Consider the following 22,896-nt stretch of genomic DNA (forward strand, 5'->3'; position numbering starts at 1 on the left):
TGCTCATTCTGCACTTATGCTTCTCATGTGTTAGGAATTTTTTTTTAAAACTTTGTTTTAAAATATGTTTTTTGTAAACTCAGTCTTGCCAACTGGCAGCGATGGAGTCTAATTTTACTAAAAGCTATGCTTGAACTGAATTTTGCCTGTGTAAGGAGTACAGGACAGGACCTGTAGAACCCACTTTCAGTGTTGCCAAAGTGACTAGTTTAGGATCAACAAGAACCTTACAATAACAAAAACCCTACAGACAGTATAACTCCTAAATAGCAATTGGTGGTTTAATAATTCAGCTTCCAACCAGTAGATGGCACTGCCAAAACGAAAACAAAAAAAACATGTCCTGGCACAGATTCTGATGCCTTTGCTCACATGGAATAGAAATTTTCTATATGAGTTGTCCCTTTGGAAATTTTCTATATGAGTTGCAATGATTGGTATTATTCAAAGTGAGCACAGTAAAAAGAATCTTGTCCTATATTATTCACTGCCGCTTGACAGTCAAACCACTAGTTTCAAGCCACAGAACTCATGCTACATTGCAGGATTCCACCAGAAATAAGTATAGCTGATATAAAATCCTTGATCTGATACACTTTATGAACTTGGATATCACAGTCTGCATCTCACATTTTGAGTGACTGAGTACATTATTTTAAGATACAAATAGTATATGTTTCTATCTGACATATTGAAGAGGAGATGGAAAAACTGAAGGCCCAACCCTTCAAAAAAAAAAGCATCAGAAATAAGAATGAAAAAGTTACTCCTTTTTGCAGGTGTATCAGCTGTGATATGTATACCTTTGGCAGCATCACAGCCTTTCTATAATTCACTTTTTTACTGAGGAGAAAACATCAATTATGGAAAGGCCATGATGCTGCTCAAGGGGAATTCTGAGTTTTTTTCTCAGTTCTGCCTCTGGTTCCTAACTCAGATTCTTGGTACTGGACAACACTTTCTCCTTCTTTCTCTTTATCGATTTTTTAATCTGTGATAAAAACACTGGAGTCATCTGCAGTTAATTTCAATAAACCTGACTGGTTAAAGATTCCCTAACTAATATAGATAGGCTGGATCAGTTACATGGGTTTGTGTTGACCATTTCATGTGTTCTAGCAATCTGAGACTGAGAAATCTTTTCTTTTTACAAAGAAAATGGGGCAGGAGAGACTATCTTCCAGGCATTCAAAAGTTTTCTCAACGAGCTCATCAGACTAAAACCGTCTAATTCCTATCTTTCAGTTCATACACTAGATTTCACTGTGACATTTTTAGTCATATCGGCATTCTGCTAGATTTAAGCTGATAAAACTCTTCCCTCTCTCTCTCTCTCTCTCTCTCTCTGTATATATATATACACACACACCGGTGATTTGCTGTCTACTGGAGAAATCCCATTGAAATCCTTTTTTGAGTTCACTTTTCTTGGTTATTTTGTAATGCAGTGACTATTATACAACATGTTAACAGCAGTGAAAAGTAGTTTATAAATATAACAGGTGTGTTTTCATTTTCATTTTCGGAGAAACTTCTTTCAAGGGTTTTAGATTTCTGAAAGTACAGCACGGTAGGAGAATATAATGGATTTTTGTGGGTTTTTTTCTATTGACATTTTTAACACACAATTAGATCTGGTTGGAAATTTTCTGAAGGAAGTTCTTTTCTGCTGGAAAATGAAGAAGAAAAAAAAAAGAGAAATCCCCAATTTTCCCATTAAAAGAAATATCCGGTTCCTGTCCAGCAATATAGACCACTTACTAAACAACACCATTTGTTTTGAGGGGACTTATCTCAAATCACAGAAACGGTTTCATTTTTAATTTTTGTTTTGTAGCAAGATGATCAACTTATTATATTGCAGGTATTTGCTTCTGCATTTAGATTTTTATTTTTATATAACTTAGAAAAGATACCCACATTCTTTAGAAGAAGAATTTTAGTGATAAATTACAAGAAATCCATTAGAATTTCCTCCCTAATTAAATATAGCACTATTAATAATATTATTTACATAATTCACAGGGTATTGAAAGGTTTAATTAACTGTGTGAAAAGAACTTTGAGATCCTCAAATGGAAGGTATGGTAGAACTGCAAAGTATTGTGTTAGAAATTAGGAAGAGTGGTTAAACGCAGATTGAAATAGGAGATGGAGTTATCACCACATTGGACAATGGTGGACACGCCCTACTGTGTCTATGGTATTTAAACAAGCCCCATGGTTCCTGAGTGCTTAACTATATTTAGTGGTTGTAGTCTTACAGCACCTCCAATGAGCTAAGAGAGTACAATTATCCACATTTTACAGGCACAGAGACTAAGGGACTTGCATAAGGTCACACAAGAAGTCTGGGGGAGAGAAAAGAATGGAACATGGTTCACCAGAGTAGTAGGCTAAGGCCTTAACCACAGAACCAGTCTTCCTCCCTGCATATGTGGCAGAGGGTTTCTTCAAACCAGAAAGAGTAGGTGAACTCTCTTCTCCTTTTGGGGATGCTGCTTCCATCACCCTTCCCCCGCCAATGTGATCCCCCTTACTTCAGTCCTTACTCAGGAACATCTTCAAAACCCCATGGTATGGCCAGCTGAACTAAAACAGAATTGATGTTAGCCACAGTACTGTCATATAAAGGTTTATGTAGACTAAGGGCTTGTCGCTGCCTGGTGTGGCATTCCATTCTGTAGAGGGCAATGGTCCACAGCAACACCAGCTATTATATACATTTCAATGTGCATGACACACAATTGTGAGATACCTGCTGTCAAAGTGATCCTAAATTCATGTATATGGCACCATCGAGTTGACTACACTAAAAAAGGGACAAATTAAATTTGGTGTAAATTCACCAAAGTCAGTAGAGTTATGCTAGAAGCTTAAACTGGTCTTTTGCATGTATGTTTTATGTTAATTACTGGAGTCAATCCAAATGATCTAAACAAAATAAAACATCCCCTCTGTTTTATTTATCTGCATGTCACTTTGGTCTTTTTGGCACGTGCATGTCTGTTGCCGTCTGACTTTCACTTCCTTTTGACGTCTTATTGCTCAGGCAGGCGTGCAATTAATCCCATTACAAACTAATGGATTTACATGGGGATTACATTAAACTGGTTTAGTGAAGCAATAGCTGTGAAACAATGCACTTCTTCCCGGCAAAATGTTCTGTAACCTGCCATTTCCATGCCCCTCTCCTGTGAATACAAATAATTTACTAACTAAAATAGAAGCATCCTCAGCTCTTGGCCACTCCACTGAAACAATCCCAAAAAGAGTAGTGGAAATCAGAGTAGTGATTTTGAAGTTTATTAATCAATCAAATTTGGTTATGCATTACTTTAGACAAGCAAGTCTCTCTTTTTTTTAAATATGCAAAGCACAGAAGGGTTATTTAAATGTTTCATGAAGAGAGCTTGTGTTAGAATGTAATCTAAGTCCAGACAGACTTCCTACAAGCTTAATCTTATGTAGTGCACGGAGCAGTTGTGGGATCAGGAAACAAACAAAATTATTTCCACTCCTGTTCTAAATCTACTACTGGTTAGTGACCCAGTTTTCAAGAAGAGAGGTTTTCTGATTACCTGACAGGCGCTCATATCTGTATGAAAAGAATTTAATCTTTCATGCACAAGTACAACACTGCAAACAAATGCTACTGGTGTGAAAGCTGTGCTTTTGCTCTCTCAGCTTGCATGAACGACGATTAGTAGAGAGCTGATTTTTATATGATTTCCAGATAAGAATATTCAAAAGCCGTAGCGGCTATGTGTACATGTGATTCAAACACGAATCGTGTGGGTCCTGTCACGAATACAGCAAGAAAGCGGTGTATTTCATGAGTAGTGCCAGTGAAGAGACACGCAATGCTCAGTGGATAAAAGGCTTGTAGTCCCAGCTGGGAAAATAGTTCCATTATCTCCCAGCTGCATAGACATTCCATACAGCTTGGTTCTGCCTGGATGAACAGTGTGGCTTGCTGAGAGCTTGAAACAGTTCTGCAGAAAATTGTAAAGCTCCTGAGAGATTTCACTGTTAAGATCTGTAAGTACCAAATTGTGGTGTCTACTGCAATGTGAATAATGCTGGGGAAGGTGCATTTTCTCTTTCTTTTGGTGATTTTCGTTAGCATAAGAGGTAGAAAATGTAGAAAACAACAAATCACTGCTTTATTTATGCTGTGTTTCAATGAATTACTGATCCTCAAAATGTATTTATTCTTTGCTAAGGCAAAATATATATTGAATTTCTATTCAGGTGAGGTTAGGATGAAACATAATAGAAGACTGTGCTGCTATAAAGATGCCACCGGGGTATATTTTTGAATGTTTCACAAGCTCTGTGTTGCAGTAAAAGGAATGGGCAACACAGAGAATGACAGTGCTAATTTTGGCACTTTCCAAGGACTTGATGCTGCATATTAAAAGGTGGGGAAGGTAACATGAGACTCATCTCATTTTCTAAAAGCTGAAGGTTCAAAAGCAATAAACATTTGTCTTCAGACGATTTAAATGAGTCTTTAGATGAAAGTTTCCCCCTTTGTTTATTTAAAAGGGGGGAACAAAAGAAAAAATCCAAACAAATGAGGTGATAACATCTCCTGAGCTTGATGTTTTCATCCAAAGATTTATGAATGAGTTGCAATTTGGATTCTGTCAGTTATGTACATGGTATGTTGCAGCTTTAAAGGAACCGCAATACTTTATTAAAAGTTTTGGAAGTTTGTGGGTCCAGAAACAAACAATAGGAACGGTATGATGATCATTCAGTTTTGCTTCATGTCATGGTATACTTCCATTGTGCTTTTTGGAGAACTGCAGACATTTGTTGCATCTTTAAAGGGACTCTTCTTATATTACTGATTTAATGAGCCTCCAAGATAGGAATTTCTTACAGCATTCATAGAATAATTCTTGTAAAACAACAGAACTGTTTAGATAATAGTCTGTTCATCCCTTTGTACTTTTTTGCAGTATTTATAGGTGCATACTATAAGGTGAATGCAGAATAGTTACTTCTTCTAAATCATCTTTATTTTTTTTTCTGAAGGCAGAAATCAAACTTGCTTCCTCTTCAAATATCTTGAAAGTCCTGTAAGTCTTATGTGGGAAAAGAAAATTAAACCTTACAACGCTTGCAATTCTGAGCACCACAGCAACAGAAATAATATATCTTCACCAGCAAGCCTTTGCCTTGGGGCTTCAGGGGTGTTGAGTCAATGGTTTGTGTTTCTTGTGTCTCTGTTTCAAAGTACGGTCACACAAAAGGTCCCCAATTCTTATCTAGGTGATGCTGGTGACTACTATATATCAGACTGTGCAAAAAAGAATAATAAAATGCTCCCATACCTATAACAATCTTCTTAAAATGCTAGTGAGATACTGGTCTTTGGGGGTTTTATTTTTAGTAACTAGCACTGTCTTTCAACTAGAGAGTAAATCTATAAATAATGCAAAACAACTTTGGCACTTTAAATCCAACTGGAGATATGCTTTTCTTTTTTTGTTTCCAGCTTTGCAACCATAATTAAGGAGGCTAGCCATGAATTATGGGATTTCCGAAAACCAGTTTCTTGCAGTTTAGGCAAATTTTGTATTGATCACTGTAGTCATCACCACCACCAACTGTATCTTAGTGCTAAATTGTTGTCTTGTTTTGGTTTTATGTTATGTCTAATTGAGAGGGCAGAGGTTGTAGGAAATGTAGTCCTGCCTCTGTGTGCTGGAGTTGTTACTTGCAGTGTTCCAACAAATCCATTGATTTCTATAAGCGAGTATTACAATATTTTCCACTCCCAAAAGAAGAATGTAACAAGGGCCTGGCATCAGAAAGGGGGCAGAGTGCAGATTGTGTGTTTGTTTTGTGTGTCTGTGAAGCAGTACCATATCTTTTGTTTTGTATTTTAACACAAATTATTCATTAAAATAATGTGTGTCTATCTATACACCAATGCTGCTAAATTTCTTTCTAAGATTTTGCAGTAACTCTGTGTTTACTTCATGTTACTACAAAACAGCTCAATTTTGTGTTCTATTATTTAAATTAAGTTTATAAAAGGTACTCATCACAGATGCTCTCCCAACTGCCCTCACAGTGCTGACAGATGAATGCAGTTTACCCTTCTAATGAAAAGAACACTCAAGAGAATTAAAATTAGGATTTCCCTAGCTCTGAGTCAGGGCTCCAAATGCTTTCCTTTCTTTCCCAACTCAATGGGTGCAGACAGACCCTTCTTGGTGATATGTTCCTTTGTGGCATGCCATTGAGAGATGAATTTCAAGTAAACTCTCTTAAAGTGGATCAATTCAAAAAAGATTGATTCAAAAGTTCCCCCTTTTGCTATCAAGGTTGTAGTCCAAGAGGCATATATAGAGACATATGGCCAAAGTTCTAGCCCAGTTTTCACTGGGCCTTCCATTGCTGTTTGTAGGCCTAAATAATTCCAGGTACAATTTTGTATTTATAGTTATTATCCCTTGGTCATCAAAGTATCTGATCTGTGTGTATCATCAGTTATGTAGCTGTCCAGTTTTCAGAGTAACAGCCGTGTTAGTCTGTATTAGCAAAAAGAAAAGGAGGACTTGTGGCACTTTAGAGACTAACCAATTTATTTGAGCATAAGCTTTCGTGAGCTACAGCTCACTTCTGTAGCTCACAAAAGCTTATGCTCAAATAAATTGGTTAGTCTCTAAGGTGCCACAAGTCCTCCTTTTCTTCTTGTAGCTGTCCAGATGACTTTTGTGTTTTCAAAATGGCAGACCAGCATTTGATAATCTCTGTGATTTATTCACATTATCTAAACTCTTAATATAAAAATGGGATGTACAGAAAAAGCATGTTTTCCAAAAACAATGTGGGACTGCTTCACACTGTAAAAATCAAAACCCTACCAAAACACTGCACACACGGTTCTCCCCATAGGTTGAGCTTGAGAGGGAGGACAAGCCACATGTGACAGGTGTTCGTGAAGTTGCTAAATGTACTATTGGAAGGTGCTCAGATACTGTGGGGATGTGACTGGTATAAGCACCTGAATAGAATAGAATAGAATAGAATAGAATAGAATAGAATAGAATGCTGGCAAGACACTTCTTTAGAAAAGGGAGCAGTGAAACTTAGACATGCAAGAAGCGGATTCAGAATCCGTCCCTTGAGGTGTTGGGAGAGAATATGGTGCCCATTTTCTTTGTGTTATACCTTCATGCTCCAACTCCATCATCTCATTTACTGCATTTTAGCACAGTGGATTCCTGCCCTGTGGATTAGATACAGTTAAGTAGATTAAAAAGCAGTTTCTCTGCTTTTTCTCCTGATGACTAAAGGTGTTTTCACCCATTAGTTCAGGGACTATAAAATTAATTGCCCCACAATAGTCACATGATAATTAAAGACTTAACACCTCACTTCATTTTTAGTATTTTGCCTTACAAAACTGCTTCTTTGATGCCATTGCAGCAGATAATGATTTCCCAAGATCCCTTTATCTTCTAGTCTCAAATGTCTGTTTCTCTCTCATAAGAATGAAAAGGGCAAAATTGTGGGTTACCAGCAAAAAAATAAACATATCTCCCCTGCTTTTCTGTTCATATACTCATGGTCTGCATTCTCTTGAATGTTGCAACTTCAGTGCGGACAGAAGACAGATGACCTCTTTTCAGTACTGCTAGCACGAGCTGTGTGCCATTTAATCAGGGTTATTTCTCACTGGTAAAATCTGTGGCTTGTTTGCTTTTGCCCCAGTTGCATGGGTGCTGCAAATCTCCTGTTGTCTACTTGGGATCTGGCAAACTGGTTGTCCTCTTTTTAGGGCAAGTTTACAACATGGCTCTGTCTACATTTCCCGCTGATGCTAACCCCAGTTCAGCTCCTTTGGCATTAACAGTGCTGGAATCTCACCAATGTTTTTAATACCCTGCTGTGAGGTGGGTTACTTGGCACAGTATTAAAATTGCTGGTGATCCATCCGTGCTGGGGCCCACAAAATTACTAACGCTGGTGGAGCTGTGACAGCAACAGCGGGTGGGAAAATTCCTAGTGTAGGCCTATGACTCTTGAGTTCTCTTTTATGTATATGCAGTAATTCCATTCGTTCTCACCCTGTGCAAAGCTATGCATGGTGTGCAATCAGGTTGCATGCATTCTGGCATCACCTTCTGCACCCTTTATGTTTTAGACGTGGTGTAACCTCTTACCTGTGGCCAGGAATATAGTATCACCCAATTCCCATGTCTGATTTTTGTCACATACGCAGCAATGTATGTTTCATCGACTTTAGCAAGATATGTGCACTTCCATTCTTTTTTAGGGATGGCACAGAAACAAGGCTTTACTATTAATATGGAAGTGATCGACATGTGCTAGGTGCGGTACATATAGGAAGCGGTAGTCGCTGGCCAGAAGAGTTTAGTTCAACCAAACAAAGACAGAGAATGGGGGAGGGGGGCAGAGCTGGCTGTGGTGGTGTGCTTGGAGGGGAAGTATAGAGACATAAATAACATATTCATGCAGAGGAATCAGGGTGACCATAGAGACATGGCTTGTTAATTGCTCATTGCTGTTCTGGAGCAGGTTTTGGTAGAGCCTGACTCCTGTCCCCTGCTGTCCTAGCATGCCCTCCCTGCCCCTCTACAGATCTCAGCTCTGGCTGAAGATTCTTCCAGTGGAGTCTTGGTGCAGGGTGGAGAGGCCCTGGTCTGTAGAATGTCACATTGTGGAGAACAGAAGTTCTGGGAGCAGTACCCCACTATAACCCACTACTTTTCCTACTCTTGCCACACAGCACCTGTGCTACTGTGGGCTTTCAGGGGAGATTGTATTTGCTGCGTTTTTCTGCCGATCCATCTAAAACCGTCCTTTGTGACTGCCCCTGTCAAAGAGCAGGTGCTTAGTGCCAGCCATATGAATAAGTATAAGCGGACATCCAAACATGCACATGAATCAGTGGTGGCAGGACTCCATGCCAGGAACACCCAACAACTGACTGTCGTGAGCTAAGATAGCTTTGATGATGTGCACATGCCTTCTCTAGCTCTGAGAGGAATTCACTGTCAAAAATTTAAAGCGGTCACATAAGATGGGTTCCTAGCCTACTGGAATCATGCAGAATACTGGGCAGGGCTTGGACATTCGAAGGAATTAACCTGTCCTGTTTCATTCCCCATCAGATACTCCAATGCACTGGGTAGTCTAAGTGTCCTTTGTCTGTCAAAGCTTTGAGCCAGATTGTAGCTGGTCCCTGAATGGGTGTGCTGAAGAGGGCACAAACATTTTTAAATATCACACAAAGGGGCCACCCATGGTTACATCCATTTTCTCAAGTACAGGGACAGTTCCCTGCAAGCACACCTGAGGCGCTAGCTGCCTCAAAGACAGCAGGGAGAAAGCTGAGCCATGGCTCTTTGTCACACACAGCCTAAATAGCTGGCTTATTGTGGAAGGGAGATCCCCCGCAATGGTGGTGTAGCAGGCAGGTAGTTCTGGGAGGCAGTGTGCAATGCCTCTTGGAACTCACACAGGTGCATTGGCCTAATGGGCACAATCTGGCATGTTTTGGGAATAGCTTTTCAGGTTGTTAAAGTGTGTACTGTGGTCTCTGTGGAGGGTTTTTTGTTTGTTTTGTTGATACAAGTGGAAGGCATGCATGGTACATACTGCAAATGGAGTGTTCCGGGGGAGAGAGAGAGAGTAATATGGTTCTAGCCTCTAAAGACGAGACCAAATGAAGGAAGATGGTCAGAAACACAGTCCATGTTATTAAAATTCTTGGCAGCATCCACTGTAAAGTTCTTGTTAAGAGAGATGGAAAATGGCAAAAAAATGAGAGAAACAGTATTATGTCCTTTTCCTCTACACAACTTTAATAGTACAGGGAAGCCACACAGACACAATTGGGTTCCAAATAACCAAGTTTATTAACTATACACAAACATGCAAGACCTGGTGTTCTGACAGGGTTCTGATGGCTATAGCAATAGAAGATAGGAAGAAGACCGAGTACAACGTTTCCAAACTATTTAAAGGGACACCATCCACTTCCTATATAGTACATACTCCTCCCCCTACAGTATATAAGAGCATACAAAACTTACAAATATATTACTATCAATAATATACAACATGCTACAAATTAAGTTTGAGAGGTGGTTTATGAGTTCTCTCTAGGTAATGTTTCAAAGACATCCCAACAGTATCTGGAACAGTGTCTGTACTTTCTGGTGTAGCTGTATCTGTGACATCTTCCTCCTCAACAGTCCCACTTGTAGTAGAAACAGGGACGTGAAGCTCACTGGTACTATTACAAGTCATTGTCTGTATCTGTATTGCAGGTTCAGTATTTTCAACAGGCATCACTGGTGTACTTAGGTGCCAACTCCATGGGTGCTCTGGGGCTGGAGCACCCACGGGGAAAAATTAGTGGGTGCTCTGCACCCACCAGCAGCCAAGCTCCCCGCCCCACCTCACCTCACCTCCGCCTCCTCCCCTGAGCGCGCCACATCTCCGCTCCTCCGCCTACCTCCCAGCGCTTGCCACCGCCAAACAGCTGTAGCAAGCTCCAGGAGGGACGGGGGAGGGGTGGGAACGTGGCATGCTCAGGGGAGGAGGTGGGGCCGGGGCGGGGATTTGGGGAAGAAGTCGAATAGGGGCAGGGAGGGGGCAGAGTTGGGGCAGGGACTTTAGGGAAGGGGTTGGAATGGGGGTGGGAGGAGCGGGGCAGGGGTGGAGTCAGGGCAGGGCCAGGGGCAGAGTGGGGTCGAGCACCCACAAGCCAGTAGAAGTCAGAACCTATGTTGGTGTAAAGCCTCTTGCTGAATGAGTGCCTACAAACTGGTTTACATGTCTTCTCCATGTCATGTTTGGTGCTATTTCTGGCTTGATTCAAATGTGGGCCATAAAATAACATCCCAAAGGTGAGTAAATATTAAACTTGTTTAAAGGCTCATATCTCTTAATTACTTCAAAGAATAACTGCTGATGTACGACCTGGGTTAGGACTGAAGACATACCAAGCCAGTAGCTAGTTTAAAAAGATGTGTGCTGTACACAATTACATACAGAGAGCAAGGCAAGAGATTCTAGAATGTCTTCCAAAGATGTAAGCTATTTGGGAAGAGAATACTATATTAAGTTAGAAAAATTAATATTACTAATGTCTCATTACCCAGTGCCAGATAGGGCTGCATAGGGTAACAATGAGAAAATATTGTCTAAACAGACAAGATAGACAAGGTGGGGGAACAGTTAGAACGCACAAGTAGAGTGAATAATGTGACAGTGGCAAACGTCTTGTTAATCCACAATTATTTTATTGTATTGTGTTTTGTTTTTTGCGCAGTGGGTTTACTTAGTTAGGATTAAGCTAAATGGAAAAAAAAGAAAAGGGAGGTGGAGTGCTGGGGAGGAGAGAGTAGAAGGGACATGTGTGGAGTGAAGTTTAGTTTGAAGAGACTGTGAGACGGTTGGATCAAACATCCAATCAGTGCATGGCAGAAAAAGTCAGAGAACTTTCTACAGTTTTGACCGGAATGTCCAGAGGTCCCTATTTTGGCTGCTTCTGCCTCTACAAGCTCAAGTCTCTGGCTGGCTGTTAGGGTAACCAGACAGCAAGTGTGAAAAATCGGGACAGAGGGTAGGGGGTAATAGGCGCCTATGTAAGACAAAGCCCCAAATATCGGCACTGTCCCTATCAAATCAGGATGTCTGGTCACGCTACTGACTGTTTTCTGCAGTTTTGCCACAACATCACATGGTAATGAGAAGAGAAGGTACCCTCTGGGTCTTAGTGCCCTGGAATATGTGTGGAAAGTCTACCCTGCACAGTTCTGGGTTCAGGAGAGTGCTGTCCGGAGGGGAGGTCCCAGCAGGTTGCCATCAATCATACCCCTTCCCTTCAGTGCATCCACCCCTGCTTGTCCTACCAACTGTACTCTCCAGCATTCTACAGTGTACAATAGATTTACAGAGAATATAATATTAAACTAATCAGCAAAGTTAATTCTTATGCTATCTCTGGTCAAGTAATCCCTAAAAGGGCTGTTTGGCAGTCATATGCAGTCGTTTGAGTATAGCAGAGCAATCAGTGCATTTGTAGAAAAGTACTTAAGCAACAGAAAACATCACCCTGATAATAAAGGGAGTTGCTGTCAATTGTGTTTGATAGTCTTAAGAGCCACAAAAACACAATGCCAGAGAAAAGACCCACACACAAGCCGCTCAAAAGTTTATTTTTAAGCAAGTGTCTTCAGTGCCACCTAGAATCCAATTCCAAACAAGAAGAATACCCTGGGGACTATAATATGGGTGAGGAACTAAATGTACATAAACTAGATGAGGAAGAGCTGAAAAGCCCATAGAAGCAGGTGGGAACAAGGAGAAACAACTAGCACTATGTGACCTAACTGTTCTCAGCAGACCATCAACTCATGCTCCCAGGACCTGAGAGTCCCACAGGCCACAGAACTGCTGTCCTACACAGTGATATTGCAAAGAATATTAATTCAATGCACCAAACTAAAATCACAGTTTGAAGGAAAAGCCCACATTTACAAGATGACAAAGCGAAAATACAAAAAGCTCATGGAGATGTTAATTACTGGATGAATTTCCAAAATGTCCTACAAAAAAAATACTTAATAAATCATTTCAAAGTAATAAAAAAAGAATATTTTTCAAAATTAAGAAGAGTTTGCGTACATCAAATAAGCATAAACTGGAGTCATTTGAGGTAATGACTGAGGTCTAAGTACTGTCGGTGACCACAGAACTGATCAAGATGCTAAAAGAAATTTAAATAGAAGTGAAACAAATAAAAACATTGACAGACTCAGGATCCTCATTAGATACAGGCCTCCTGGAACAGGATACCAAATCCCTTTATAAGACCTGATGAGTCGAACTCAGGCCTGCCTGGCTGCTGACATCGCTATAATGTCACCCAGTAGCAGTTGTACCACACTTCCACATGGCCTCATGACCTGCTGAAGACAAAGACTGTGGGAAGTCCTGTCTCAAGGGGTCTGACAGCAGCCTCATGACTCCTGATTGGATCCCTACTCTGTATAACCCAAGCTGGATTCCCGGAAGTGTCCAGGCAACAGTGTGGAACTTCTGTAATTGCCACGATCATTTGTGCTCCCTGCTCCTGAACTCCTGGTTTTGACCTTGGGCTTGGACTCCTAACCCAGACCCTGACATCTGACTCAAACTTGGACCTTTGGTATTGACCTTGGCCTGGAACCTGACTATGAACTGGTCCCCAGCCTGAGGTTTGACCCTGCTCTGACCCTAGGTCCTGACTGCCCTCATTGGGATCATGACACCATGGCACATTCTCAGAAGAGTAGGTTAAAAAATGGGAATTTTTTTCATGAGAATTTACACACACACACACTACTCCTTTTTCATGAGAATTTTTTGTCAAAAAATTATTTTAAAAATGAAAATTCAGCTCTAATGGTCAGGAGAGAAACTCCTCTAAAATAAGTTCATCTCCACTTACAGCTAGGTAGCCTTTCCCACCTAGTCCTTCAAAAGACATCTTTTCTTTATATGTATTTGTTTATTTAAAACCAGATTCTGCCCAGCCCATAAAGTGTGTGTGTGTGTGTGTGTGTGTGTGTGTGTGTGTGTGTGTGTGTGTGTGTGTGTGTGTGTGTGTGTGTGTGTGTAAAGGGGTAGGGTGTCAAGTACCCCATTCCCTGTTCCTCATAAGGTCAAGCAGAATTACTGCATGTGTTCTTAGGGATTCATCCATTTTGTTCACTCTTACGCCTCAAGAATCACAGAGAGCCACAAAAAGGTGGGGAGAGATAAGGTGATTTCTTCTTTCCTCCCCCTACTCTATGTCCAGTCCTCATGCATAAGGAAATGAGCTTCACCTCACAATAGGGTATAGTAATCTGGATGCAGAGGCTGTGCACTTGGGAATTCTCCTCCCTGTGTTAGTTAAGTGTGTGAAGAGTCCCACTGAAGTCCTTAAAGCTCGCTAGTGTTTACTTGGGCTGGGGCTCCAAATACTCAGCAGTGCATCTTGGAAGACAGAGCCATTATATATCCCGGGCACTCCAGGTCAAACATTTCCGCTGACCTCAGCTGAGAGACATGGTCTCTCACAAAGACAGGTCCCAAGCCACTTATGGCTCTATAAATCAAACCCAAAATCTTAACACCGCCTGAAAACCAACAGGGAGATCAAGCAGATTCCAGAGCACTGGTGTGCTGGCTGAGATGCTCTGCTGAACAAATGGAGCACCAGCTTCAGTTTCTGAGTTGATTTACAGAGTAGACGCCTGCAGGGCATGCTCCAGTAGTTTAACCTGGAAATGCCCAAGGAGGAGAGTGCCCAAGAGAAAAAGATGTAACTTCATAATAAGACATTTTGATTACTCTTGCTACAGGATTGCGTCACAGCAATGTAACAGAGTCAGTAAACATTGGCTCCCGCCATACGATAGGGTTATAAACCTTCTATTTATCTGTTGCATATCAGGCAACCAGTCCAGAAAATGAAAAAAAAAATAGTCTATTACCAGCACTCCTGTGTATTGTGCCTTTAGTACATGGCATCAGAAGTAAATGAAATCTTTGGCAAATATGAAGCCAGCTGAATCTCTCACCCTGAAAGGGAACCAGGGAAAGAACTAGCACTTCTAAACTTTCCTTGGCAGCAAGTGGTATTGAAGAGAAATCAGAAAGGGTAAGGTGCTCCTCACTGCTGCATATGGCAGGCCCAGAGGCATTGCAAATCTGCAGGGCAATCCCGTGGGGACAGGAAGGGGACTGCACTCAGCTAGACAAAGTCATTCCTATTTTCCAGAGGACTGTGATACATGCAACAATGTCAGTGGGGAAAGGCACATTGTTGAATAAATCGCATGAAATCAACAGAACTACTTCTGAAAATTGGCTTAATCCCTGAAGAGCAAGGTTACATCCCTTCCACGTTTTTTTTAAGCATTAACTCTTCTAACTCTGGATATACAGAAAACAACAGTTGAACAGGTAATGCTAACAGAAATTTTGGGGAGAGAGATAAAACTTCATGATTCAATTAGGAATTAGGGGCAGGGTCTTTACTGGGGGCAGATTATTTTTCATCTGCCTACTGTGGAGAGTTTTGCACCTTCCTTTGGAACTGGCCACTGTTAGTGGACAAAAAGAAAAGGAGGACTTGTGGCACCTTAGAGACTAACCAATTTATTTGAGCATGAGCTTTTGTGAGCGACAGCTCACTTCATTGGATGCATGCCATAGCTCACGAAAGCTCATGCTCAAATAAATTGGTTAGTCTCTAAGGCGCCACAAGTCCTCCTTTTCTTTTTGTGGATACAGACTAACACGGCTGCTACTCTGAAACCTGTTAGTGGACAGTCAGGCCTAATGGTCAAAGGAGTCAGACCTAGGATTTAGAAGAGGCATCAGTAGCCAGGAATAGGAACAGCCGGAATTGGGTTACCGGGAGTGAGGCAAGGTAGTGTCAGGGCGGGGTCCAAGACAGAGGCAGGAGCTGTCACACCCATAAGGAAATGCTTTGAGAAGGTACCAAACTGCTGGGTTTAACAGCGGATCCAGTGACTCTTCCCACCATTCAGGTGCTGTAGCCAATCAGGCTCCCTGCTACAACCTACTCATTAGTTTTGCTGGAGACTGGCCGTTCTACTAGTTCTGATTCCTGACACTATTGGAGGCAGGAAACTGGATTACAGTGACCCTAGGTCTGATCCAGTATGGAAATTCCCATCTTGCTCTAAATCAGTAGAAATTCCTATGATCCCACCGATTGCATATTTGGGCCCTGTATTGATATATATTCTGATTTTGCCTGTGGTTAGTATTGTTGCCCTAATTTTACAGATAGGGAAAGCAAGGCTAAGAAAGATAACATTATTTACCTGGGATTAGAATGATTTGTATTAGATTAGGTAGAGGTCAAGAGATCTGGGTCCTAATCTGGATCTGACATTGACTTGAGAAATCTCTGAACGCTTCTAAGTCCTACTCTGACTTTCTTTGTAACTAATGTCTGTAAAATAAGAGCAAAGTATTAAAGTCAATAACAAGATCCAGACAGAATCCATGGCTTCCTTTGTTCATTTAAGATCTGAACCAAAGCACACTGGAATAAATGGGAGTCTTTTCACCAAAATCAATGGGCTTTAGATCAGGCTTTTTAGATCCCCAGAATTCATAAATGCAAACTTTCAAGTGAAGATGTCTGTCTAGTCTTAACATTATTCTCTATGAATTTCTGACCCTCAAAATTGTGAAAAAAACCTGAATTTTGGAAATAGACAATTGTGCAAAATGAATAGTATGAACTTTTTGATGTTTTTCTTATGCAATTTCTCTCAGCTGCATTGATTAAATTAATTGTAAACTACTAGCATCCCAAAATGAAAGTGCGACAATGGCTTTCTTTTCCAATCAAAGTCTGGAATGGATGTCACCAAGGTAATTCCACTAGGCATAATGCTGTACCTCCTCGTTTGATCCCATTTTTTAATCTATTTTTATGTATTTTCTTTGATCATGCATGAGAACCAGAAAATATTCCAGCAAGGACAGATGTATTTGACTGCATTGGTGAGAGCTGCTGTTTTTAAAATGGTAAAATGAAGAATTGGCCACATGTTAAAAAGATCACAGTGGAGATTTTTGCTGTTCTTTTATTTTACAGTGTCAGAAATGTAATGTTTGCTTTTGGGTAAAATTCAAATCAATGCAACCCTCATAACCTAATAACAGGTTATATATGTTATCCAATATATAATTTGTTACACAGTCTATCTATGGCATTTATTTATTGAGTCATTAAAAGTTTGTTTTTGTAAAATAGACATTATGTGAGTAGGGCATAAAAAGAAATAACCCTTCATACGTACCATGCTATACATTAAACTACCCTTAAACTAAGTCATTAATCAAGTAGCTGCAGCCTAATGAGACCAAAATAGACAAGAACAGCTTGAAATCTTTCTTCAAGGGACAACTTTGTATTTATAGTATCACAGCATTTTCCATATCCTTTTATAGATTGGTTGGGTGGGTCCCACATATTTTCCCCCGCAAGTTACAAAATGGTGTGTTGGTATTTAAAGAATAAGTGGTTTTCATTGTGCCATAAACTACAGCTGCCTGTGAAAATATAAGGCTAGAAGAGGGATAATACACTGTGTCTTGAGTAGTGGGTAGTGAATAACTGCACTGACCCAGGAGGTGATCTGGTAGGTACTTCAGACTGCTTATTTCCCCCATGGCCATCTGCTATGATGCTGGGGGGGTTGTTTACTCTATGCTTCACCTCTGTGCATTTGCTTCCTGGGGGGATATCTGGCCCATTAGATCCATTCCCCCACCATTCGCTCATCACCTGGAGGGAACATTCTGGTAACATGGCAATGCAAGAGAGGATGGGCATCCTTCATCCCCCAATACTCTTCTACACAGAAGGGTCAAATATAGCCCATAGTAACTTGTATGTATTGTACCTCCAGGTAGACTATTTAATACTTGCTGTTAGGATTGTGTACATAATTGTGAAGTAAATTTCAATTTGCTCTACTTAGCACTCAGGTATTTTTCTTTTCTAATATACATTTCCCCCCTTTCTATATACACTGATCCTGAGGCTGTTCAGCTGCAAGGTGGTCGCAGCCATGAAGTAGAGCAGCCTCAGGGCTGCTCTTTCTTACATTGGCTGTTCCAGAAGCTGGGAATTGCTGAGAGGCAGACTTAGTCTGAGTCATGCCCCACAGCTAGGATTGCCAGTTTTGGTTCGACGTATTCCTGGAGATTTAATCACATGACATAATTGTGACACTATGCCCCATATTCTTCATAGAGATATGGTTATGATATGATTATGGCATAACTAAGATTAACGGGTAGTGATCAATGGCTCCATGTCTAGTTGGCAGCTGGTGTCAAGTGGAGTGCCCCAGGGGTCGGTGCTGGGGCCAGTTTTGTTCAATATCTTCATAAATGATCTGGAGGATGGTGTGGATTGCACTCTCAGCAAATTTGCGGATGATACTAAACTGAGAGGAGTGGTTGATACGCTGGAGGGCAGGGATAGGATACAGAGGGACCTAGACAAATTGGAGGATTGGGCCAAAAGAAATCTGATGAGGTTCAATAAGGATAAGTGCAGGGTCCTGCACTTAGGACGGAAGAACCCAATGCACAGCTACAGACTAGGGACCGAATGGCTAGGCAGCAGTTCTGCGGAAAAGGACCTAGGAGTTACAGTGGACGAGAAGCTGGATATGAGTCAGCAGTGTGCCCTTGTTGCCAAGAAGGCCAATGGCATTTTGGGATGTATAAGTAGGGGCATTGCCAGCAGATCGAGCGACGTGATTGTCCCCCTCTATTCGACATTGGTGAGGCCTCATCTGGAGTACTGTGTCCAGTTTTGGGCCCCACACTACAAGAAGGATGTGGATAAATTGGAAAGAGTCCAGCGAAGGGCAACAAAAATGATTAGGGGTCTGGAACACATGACTTATGAGGAGAGGCTGAGGGAACTGGGATTGTTTAGTCTGCAGAAGAGAAGAATGAGGGGGGATTTGATAGCTGCTTTCAACTACCTGAGAGGAGGTTCCAGAGAGGATGGTTCTAGACTATTCTCAGTGGTGGAAGAGGACAGGACAAGGAGTAATGGTCTCAAGTTGCAGTGGGGGAGGTTTAGGTTGGATATTAGGAAAAACTTTTTCACTAGGAGGGTGGTGAAACACTGGAATGCGTTGCCTAGGGAGGTGGTGGAAGTTTTTAAGGTCAGGCTTGACAAAGCCCTGGCTGGGATGATTTAGTTGGGGACTGGTCCTGCTTTTGAGCGGGTGGTTGGACTAGATGACCTCCTGAGGTCCCTTCCAACCCTGATATTCTATGATTCTATGAAGATGTATTTTATGCAAGATGGGTTACGTGAGATATCACTGGAAAGGTTATGATTTACTGAATATGATTATCCTATTGGTATGCATGTATCATTTTTGTATCTTAAGATAGGAATATTGTCTGTATGTCTATTACAAATGTGCTTACACCTGGCGAACCCCCACTAGACAGAATGCAATCAGTCTGGATGGCCGGTTGGGAAGGGCCATTAGGGAAAACAATAGGTCTTTGAAGATGCTAATCTCCCACCAGGAAGTCTTCCAGGGGACGCTACAAACAGCCTCTGAGTTATGGTTGCAGGGACATGTGACCAAGTCACCTGGTACTGGACTCCATGATTATACTAGTATTTTTCCACTAACTGGGGGTGGGGATCACACTGGGAGACAAAGGATTCTTGCCATATGCAAAAACTATTTAAGGCAGGGGAGTGACATCATCATGGTTCACTCTTCATTGACTCCCCACCCAAGAAAGAGGACTGCTGGAAACATCTGAGAACAAAAAGACTGGACTAGGGGAGAAGGGCTGAGCCCAAGCTAGAGGGTGTCTTGCCTGTGAAAGGAATATCTGGAGTGTTAAGCTACAGGCAAGTGCAGCTTGCCTTCAAGAATCTCTGCAATCTGCCTAAAACAGTATTTAGGGTAAGAGTTTGCTATTTATAACCAGGTTTTTTAGTATATTAAGCTTAGATTGCATGTTTGTTTCATTTGCTAGGTAATCGGCTTTGATCTCTTTGCTGTCACTTAAAATCCATCTTTTGTAGTTAATAAACTTGTTTTGTTTTGTCTAAACCCAGTGTGTGGAATTCATAACTTGAGGCAGAAAGCTGTGTATATCTCTCGCCACATTGGGGAGGGGGGCGAATTTCATGACCTTACATTGTACAATTCTCTGTGCAGCGCAAGATGGTACAATTTTGGGTTTACCCTCTAGAGGGGGTGTGCACTTGAGTACTGGGCAATTCCTTAGCTGAGCCTTCCCAGGCAGATCTAATCTCAGCATCTGAGTATAAAACTGCAGCAGGCTGTGTCCCTATTTGTATGTGTTTTGGTAAAGTGCAGTCTGAAGCCTGAGGGAGGGCTTGGCTGGCTTGCCTCAGCAATACAGTGTAAAGGGAGCCCACACTTATGGGTCAGGTGGGCTCAGTGGTACCCCAGTTCCCGGTGGTACCCCGAAGGTAGGGGGGAACCCATTACAATAATCTTTAATTAAAGATGAATCTTTAAATCCTGGAGACTCCAGGCCACTCCTGGAGGGTTGGCAACCCTATCCATAGTCAACCCCCTATGCTCACTGCCAGGAAGGGACTAGTACAGGAGTCACACCACATGAGTGGGGCCCTACCAAATTCATGCCTGTGAAAAACGCGTCACGGCCTGTGAAATCTGGTCTCCCCCGTGAAATCTGGTCTTTTCTGTACTTTTATCTGTACTAAACAGACATCAGTGTTTCTCGTCCTGACCCAAAAGTTCACCGATGGCTCGTAAGGGGGTCGTGGTATTGCCACCCTTACTTCTGCACTGCCTTCAGAGCTGGGTGGCCAGAGAGCGCCAGCTGCTGGCCGAGGGCCCAGCTCCAAAGGCAGCGATGCAGAAGTAAGCCTGGCAATACCATACCAGGCCATCCTTACTTCTGTGCTGCCGGCTGCAGCTCTGCCTTAAGAGCTGGTCTCCCGGCCAGCAGCCGCCACTCTCTGGCCACCCAGCTCTGAAGGCCCGCCACCGCCAGCAGCAGCGCAGAAGTAAGGGTGGCAATAACCCTGAGAGTCCCCCACAACCCTCTTTTGGGTCAGGACCCCTACAGTTACAACACCATGAAATTTCAGATTTAAATATCTGAAATCATAAAATTAACAATGTTTTAAATCCTATGACCGTGAAATTGATCAAAATGGACCATGAATTTGATAGGGTCCTAGGTATGAGGGTTATGCCTGGGAGGAGGAATTTTCCATAGGCTAAATTTGTTGGATTTTGGAATGTGTTGCGTTTCTGGATCTGTGCATAGCCATTCAGATGCACTGGAGGACCTGACTGTATGTCTCTCCTGAGTTTCTTCAGACTTCCCAATTGAATTCTATGCATCCCTAAATAGAACTGACTAAACCAGCAAAACATATTTTGTGTTCATTTGGAGATGTTTTGTTCATTTGTCATGTGTTTTCTTAAAGATATGTTTGTGATACATATGGTTCATCTCAATCAATGATCTGAATCAGTTTCCAGCTGTTTAGGAAAGAGATATTTTTCATCACTGCATGAAACGTAACTATGAATCAAATAAGTTATTCACTTCTTATTTCTACCATATATAAAAATGTGTCATAACTCATTAATAAATGACTGAGAAACTGCAAGGTTTTTTTTTTTTTTCACAGTAGAGTGTAAACTTTTGAAACCAAATACACTTTCCAAATTGGAAACAAAAAACAAACGAATAACTCTTTTTCAATTACTAGAGAGATGCAGAGGTTTTGTTGTTGTTGTTGTTGTTTTAGCCCTCCCGATATAGAGATCATAAGTAGACATGAAAGGGAAATGGTTTTTCTAGTCCAGTAAGAATATTTTGAGATTTACAAAAAATTACCCTTGATGAAATGGGACAAAAAATCAAAATCTCAAAATTGTTCACAAGCCAATAATCCAAAATAAACAAATAAATAGATAAATAAGTAGATTGATTGGGTCAATGGAAATATTTTGTTTCCATTTTAATTTTTTTAACTTTTTTTTTTTAATGTTAACTATGTTTAAATTTTTAAACAAAAAAGTCATTCCAAGCTGAAAAAAGGAACTTTTAATAGTTTTGGTTTTGAGGAATCTCCATTTTATGATTGTAACACAAAAACCCCTTGGCAAAGGGTCTCCTGTTCTTTGGAAACAACTCTCACCTCAGACCTGTCGAACTCATTACACCAAATACATATCTTGTAGGATATTTACATATAAAGGGTAACATGTAATGTATCTACAGAAAGCTGGTAATGTGTCAAGGTTCAGTATCATTGTGAGATATATGTACAGGTAACATTTAAGGAATAATGCATTTATATTGAAAGTCTGTTTTATGGACTTGGAGTAAACAGTAAAGATTAGTCACCATGATGCTTCAATAACGGCCTATTCAAAAAAGGGGAGTTTCTGTCAATGCACCCTGTCAATGCAAGGCTCAATTGTTTAAACTTACACAATGCTAAGACTTTGAATGGGAAACTATCAAAGGAAAGGACAAATAATTGAAACCACTTAAAGGTAAAAAAAAAAAAAAAAAAGAAAAGAAAGATTACAGGAAGACAAGGATTTAACCTATCTCTGAATAGAAACAAAAGACTGGTTTCAGCATAACAGAGTGTGTGTGGAAGGACACTGCACCTATTCACTGAGGAAACCCTTTGAGGAGTGGGGTATGGGGGGAGAAATTTTTGAATGCTTAGATCCTGATCTGTCTGAAACCAGCCAGCTTTGCAAAAGACGGAATTTTGGGTGGCAAATCTACTTTATTATGTAGGAAAAGTAATTATAAATGAGTGTGGCCACAGATTCACACTTTATCTTTTGTTTTGTGTTGTAACCATGTGTTTCCACCACTGTCTCTTATTCCTAGTTAACTCTTTATATATAAACCTATTTTTGTATTATTAAATATGCTCACTAATACTGTGTGGTTCACAGGAGCAGTGGTTTAAGGTAGAACTGGTAAATCAGAGTACACTTCACCTTTGCATGCAGAGGATCTGGAATTTCTCTGACTAGCCAGTGTCAGGGGCTGGATATCAGAGGGGAACGATTCAAAGGGGTTTGGGAATTGGGGTGTGCCTACAAGTCAACCTGCAAGGTGAAGTTAGGCCTAACATAGCCTAGAGGAGAGTGTTTCAGTAGCTTAAGAGCTGGTGGTGTCAGGGAGCTGCCACAAGAAAGACTCCTGTTCACTAGAGGCAGGAGGGTAACAAGGAGACTCCAGTCCTGGGTACTCCAAGGACCGTCACACTGGTGAAGAACAGATCGT

The 22,896-nt window shown here is 41.2% G+C and overlaps 1 protein-coding gene across 1 annotated transcript in view; it reads left to right on the forward strand.

Moving 5' to 3' along the window:
* Positions 1-3,795: 3,795 nt before the first annotated feature.
* LOC311523895 (contactin-6-like) overlaps positions 3,796-22,896 on the forward strand; it is a 233,856-nt gene continuing 214,755 nt past the window's right edge. The window contains exon 1 of the mRNA XM_084634421.1: positions 3,796-4,041. The gene's annotated coding sequence lies outside the window, so the exon portion shown is untranslated. The remainder of the gene's footprint in view (positions 4,042-22,896) is intronic.

The sequence above is a fragment of the Lepidochelys olivacea genome (assembly GCF_965140295.1).
Source record: "Lepidochelys olivacea isolate rLepOli2 genome assembly, chromosome: 7".
In the NCBI taxonomy this organism is placed as follows: Eukaryota; Metazoa; Chordata; order Testudines; family Cheloniidae; genus Lepidochelys; species Lepidochelys olivacea.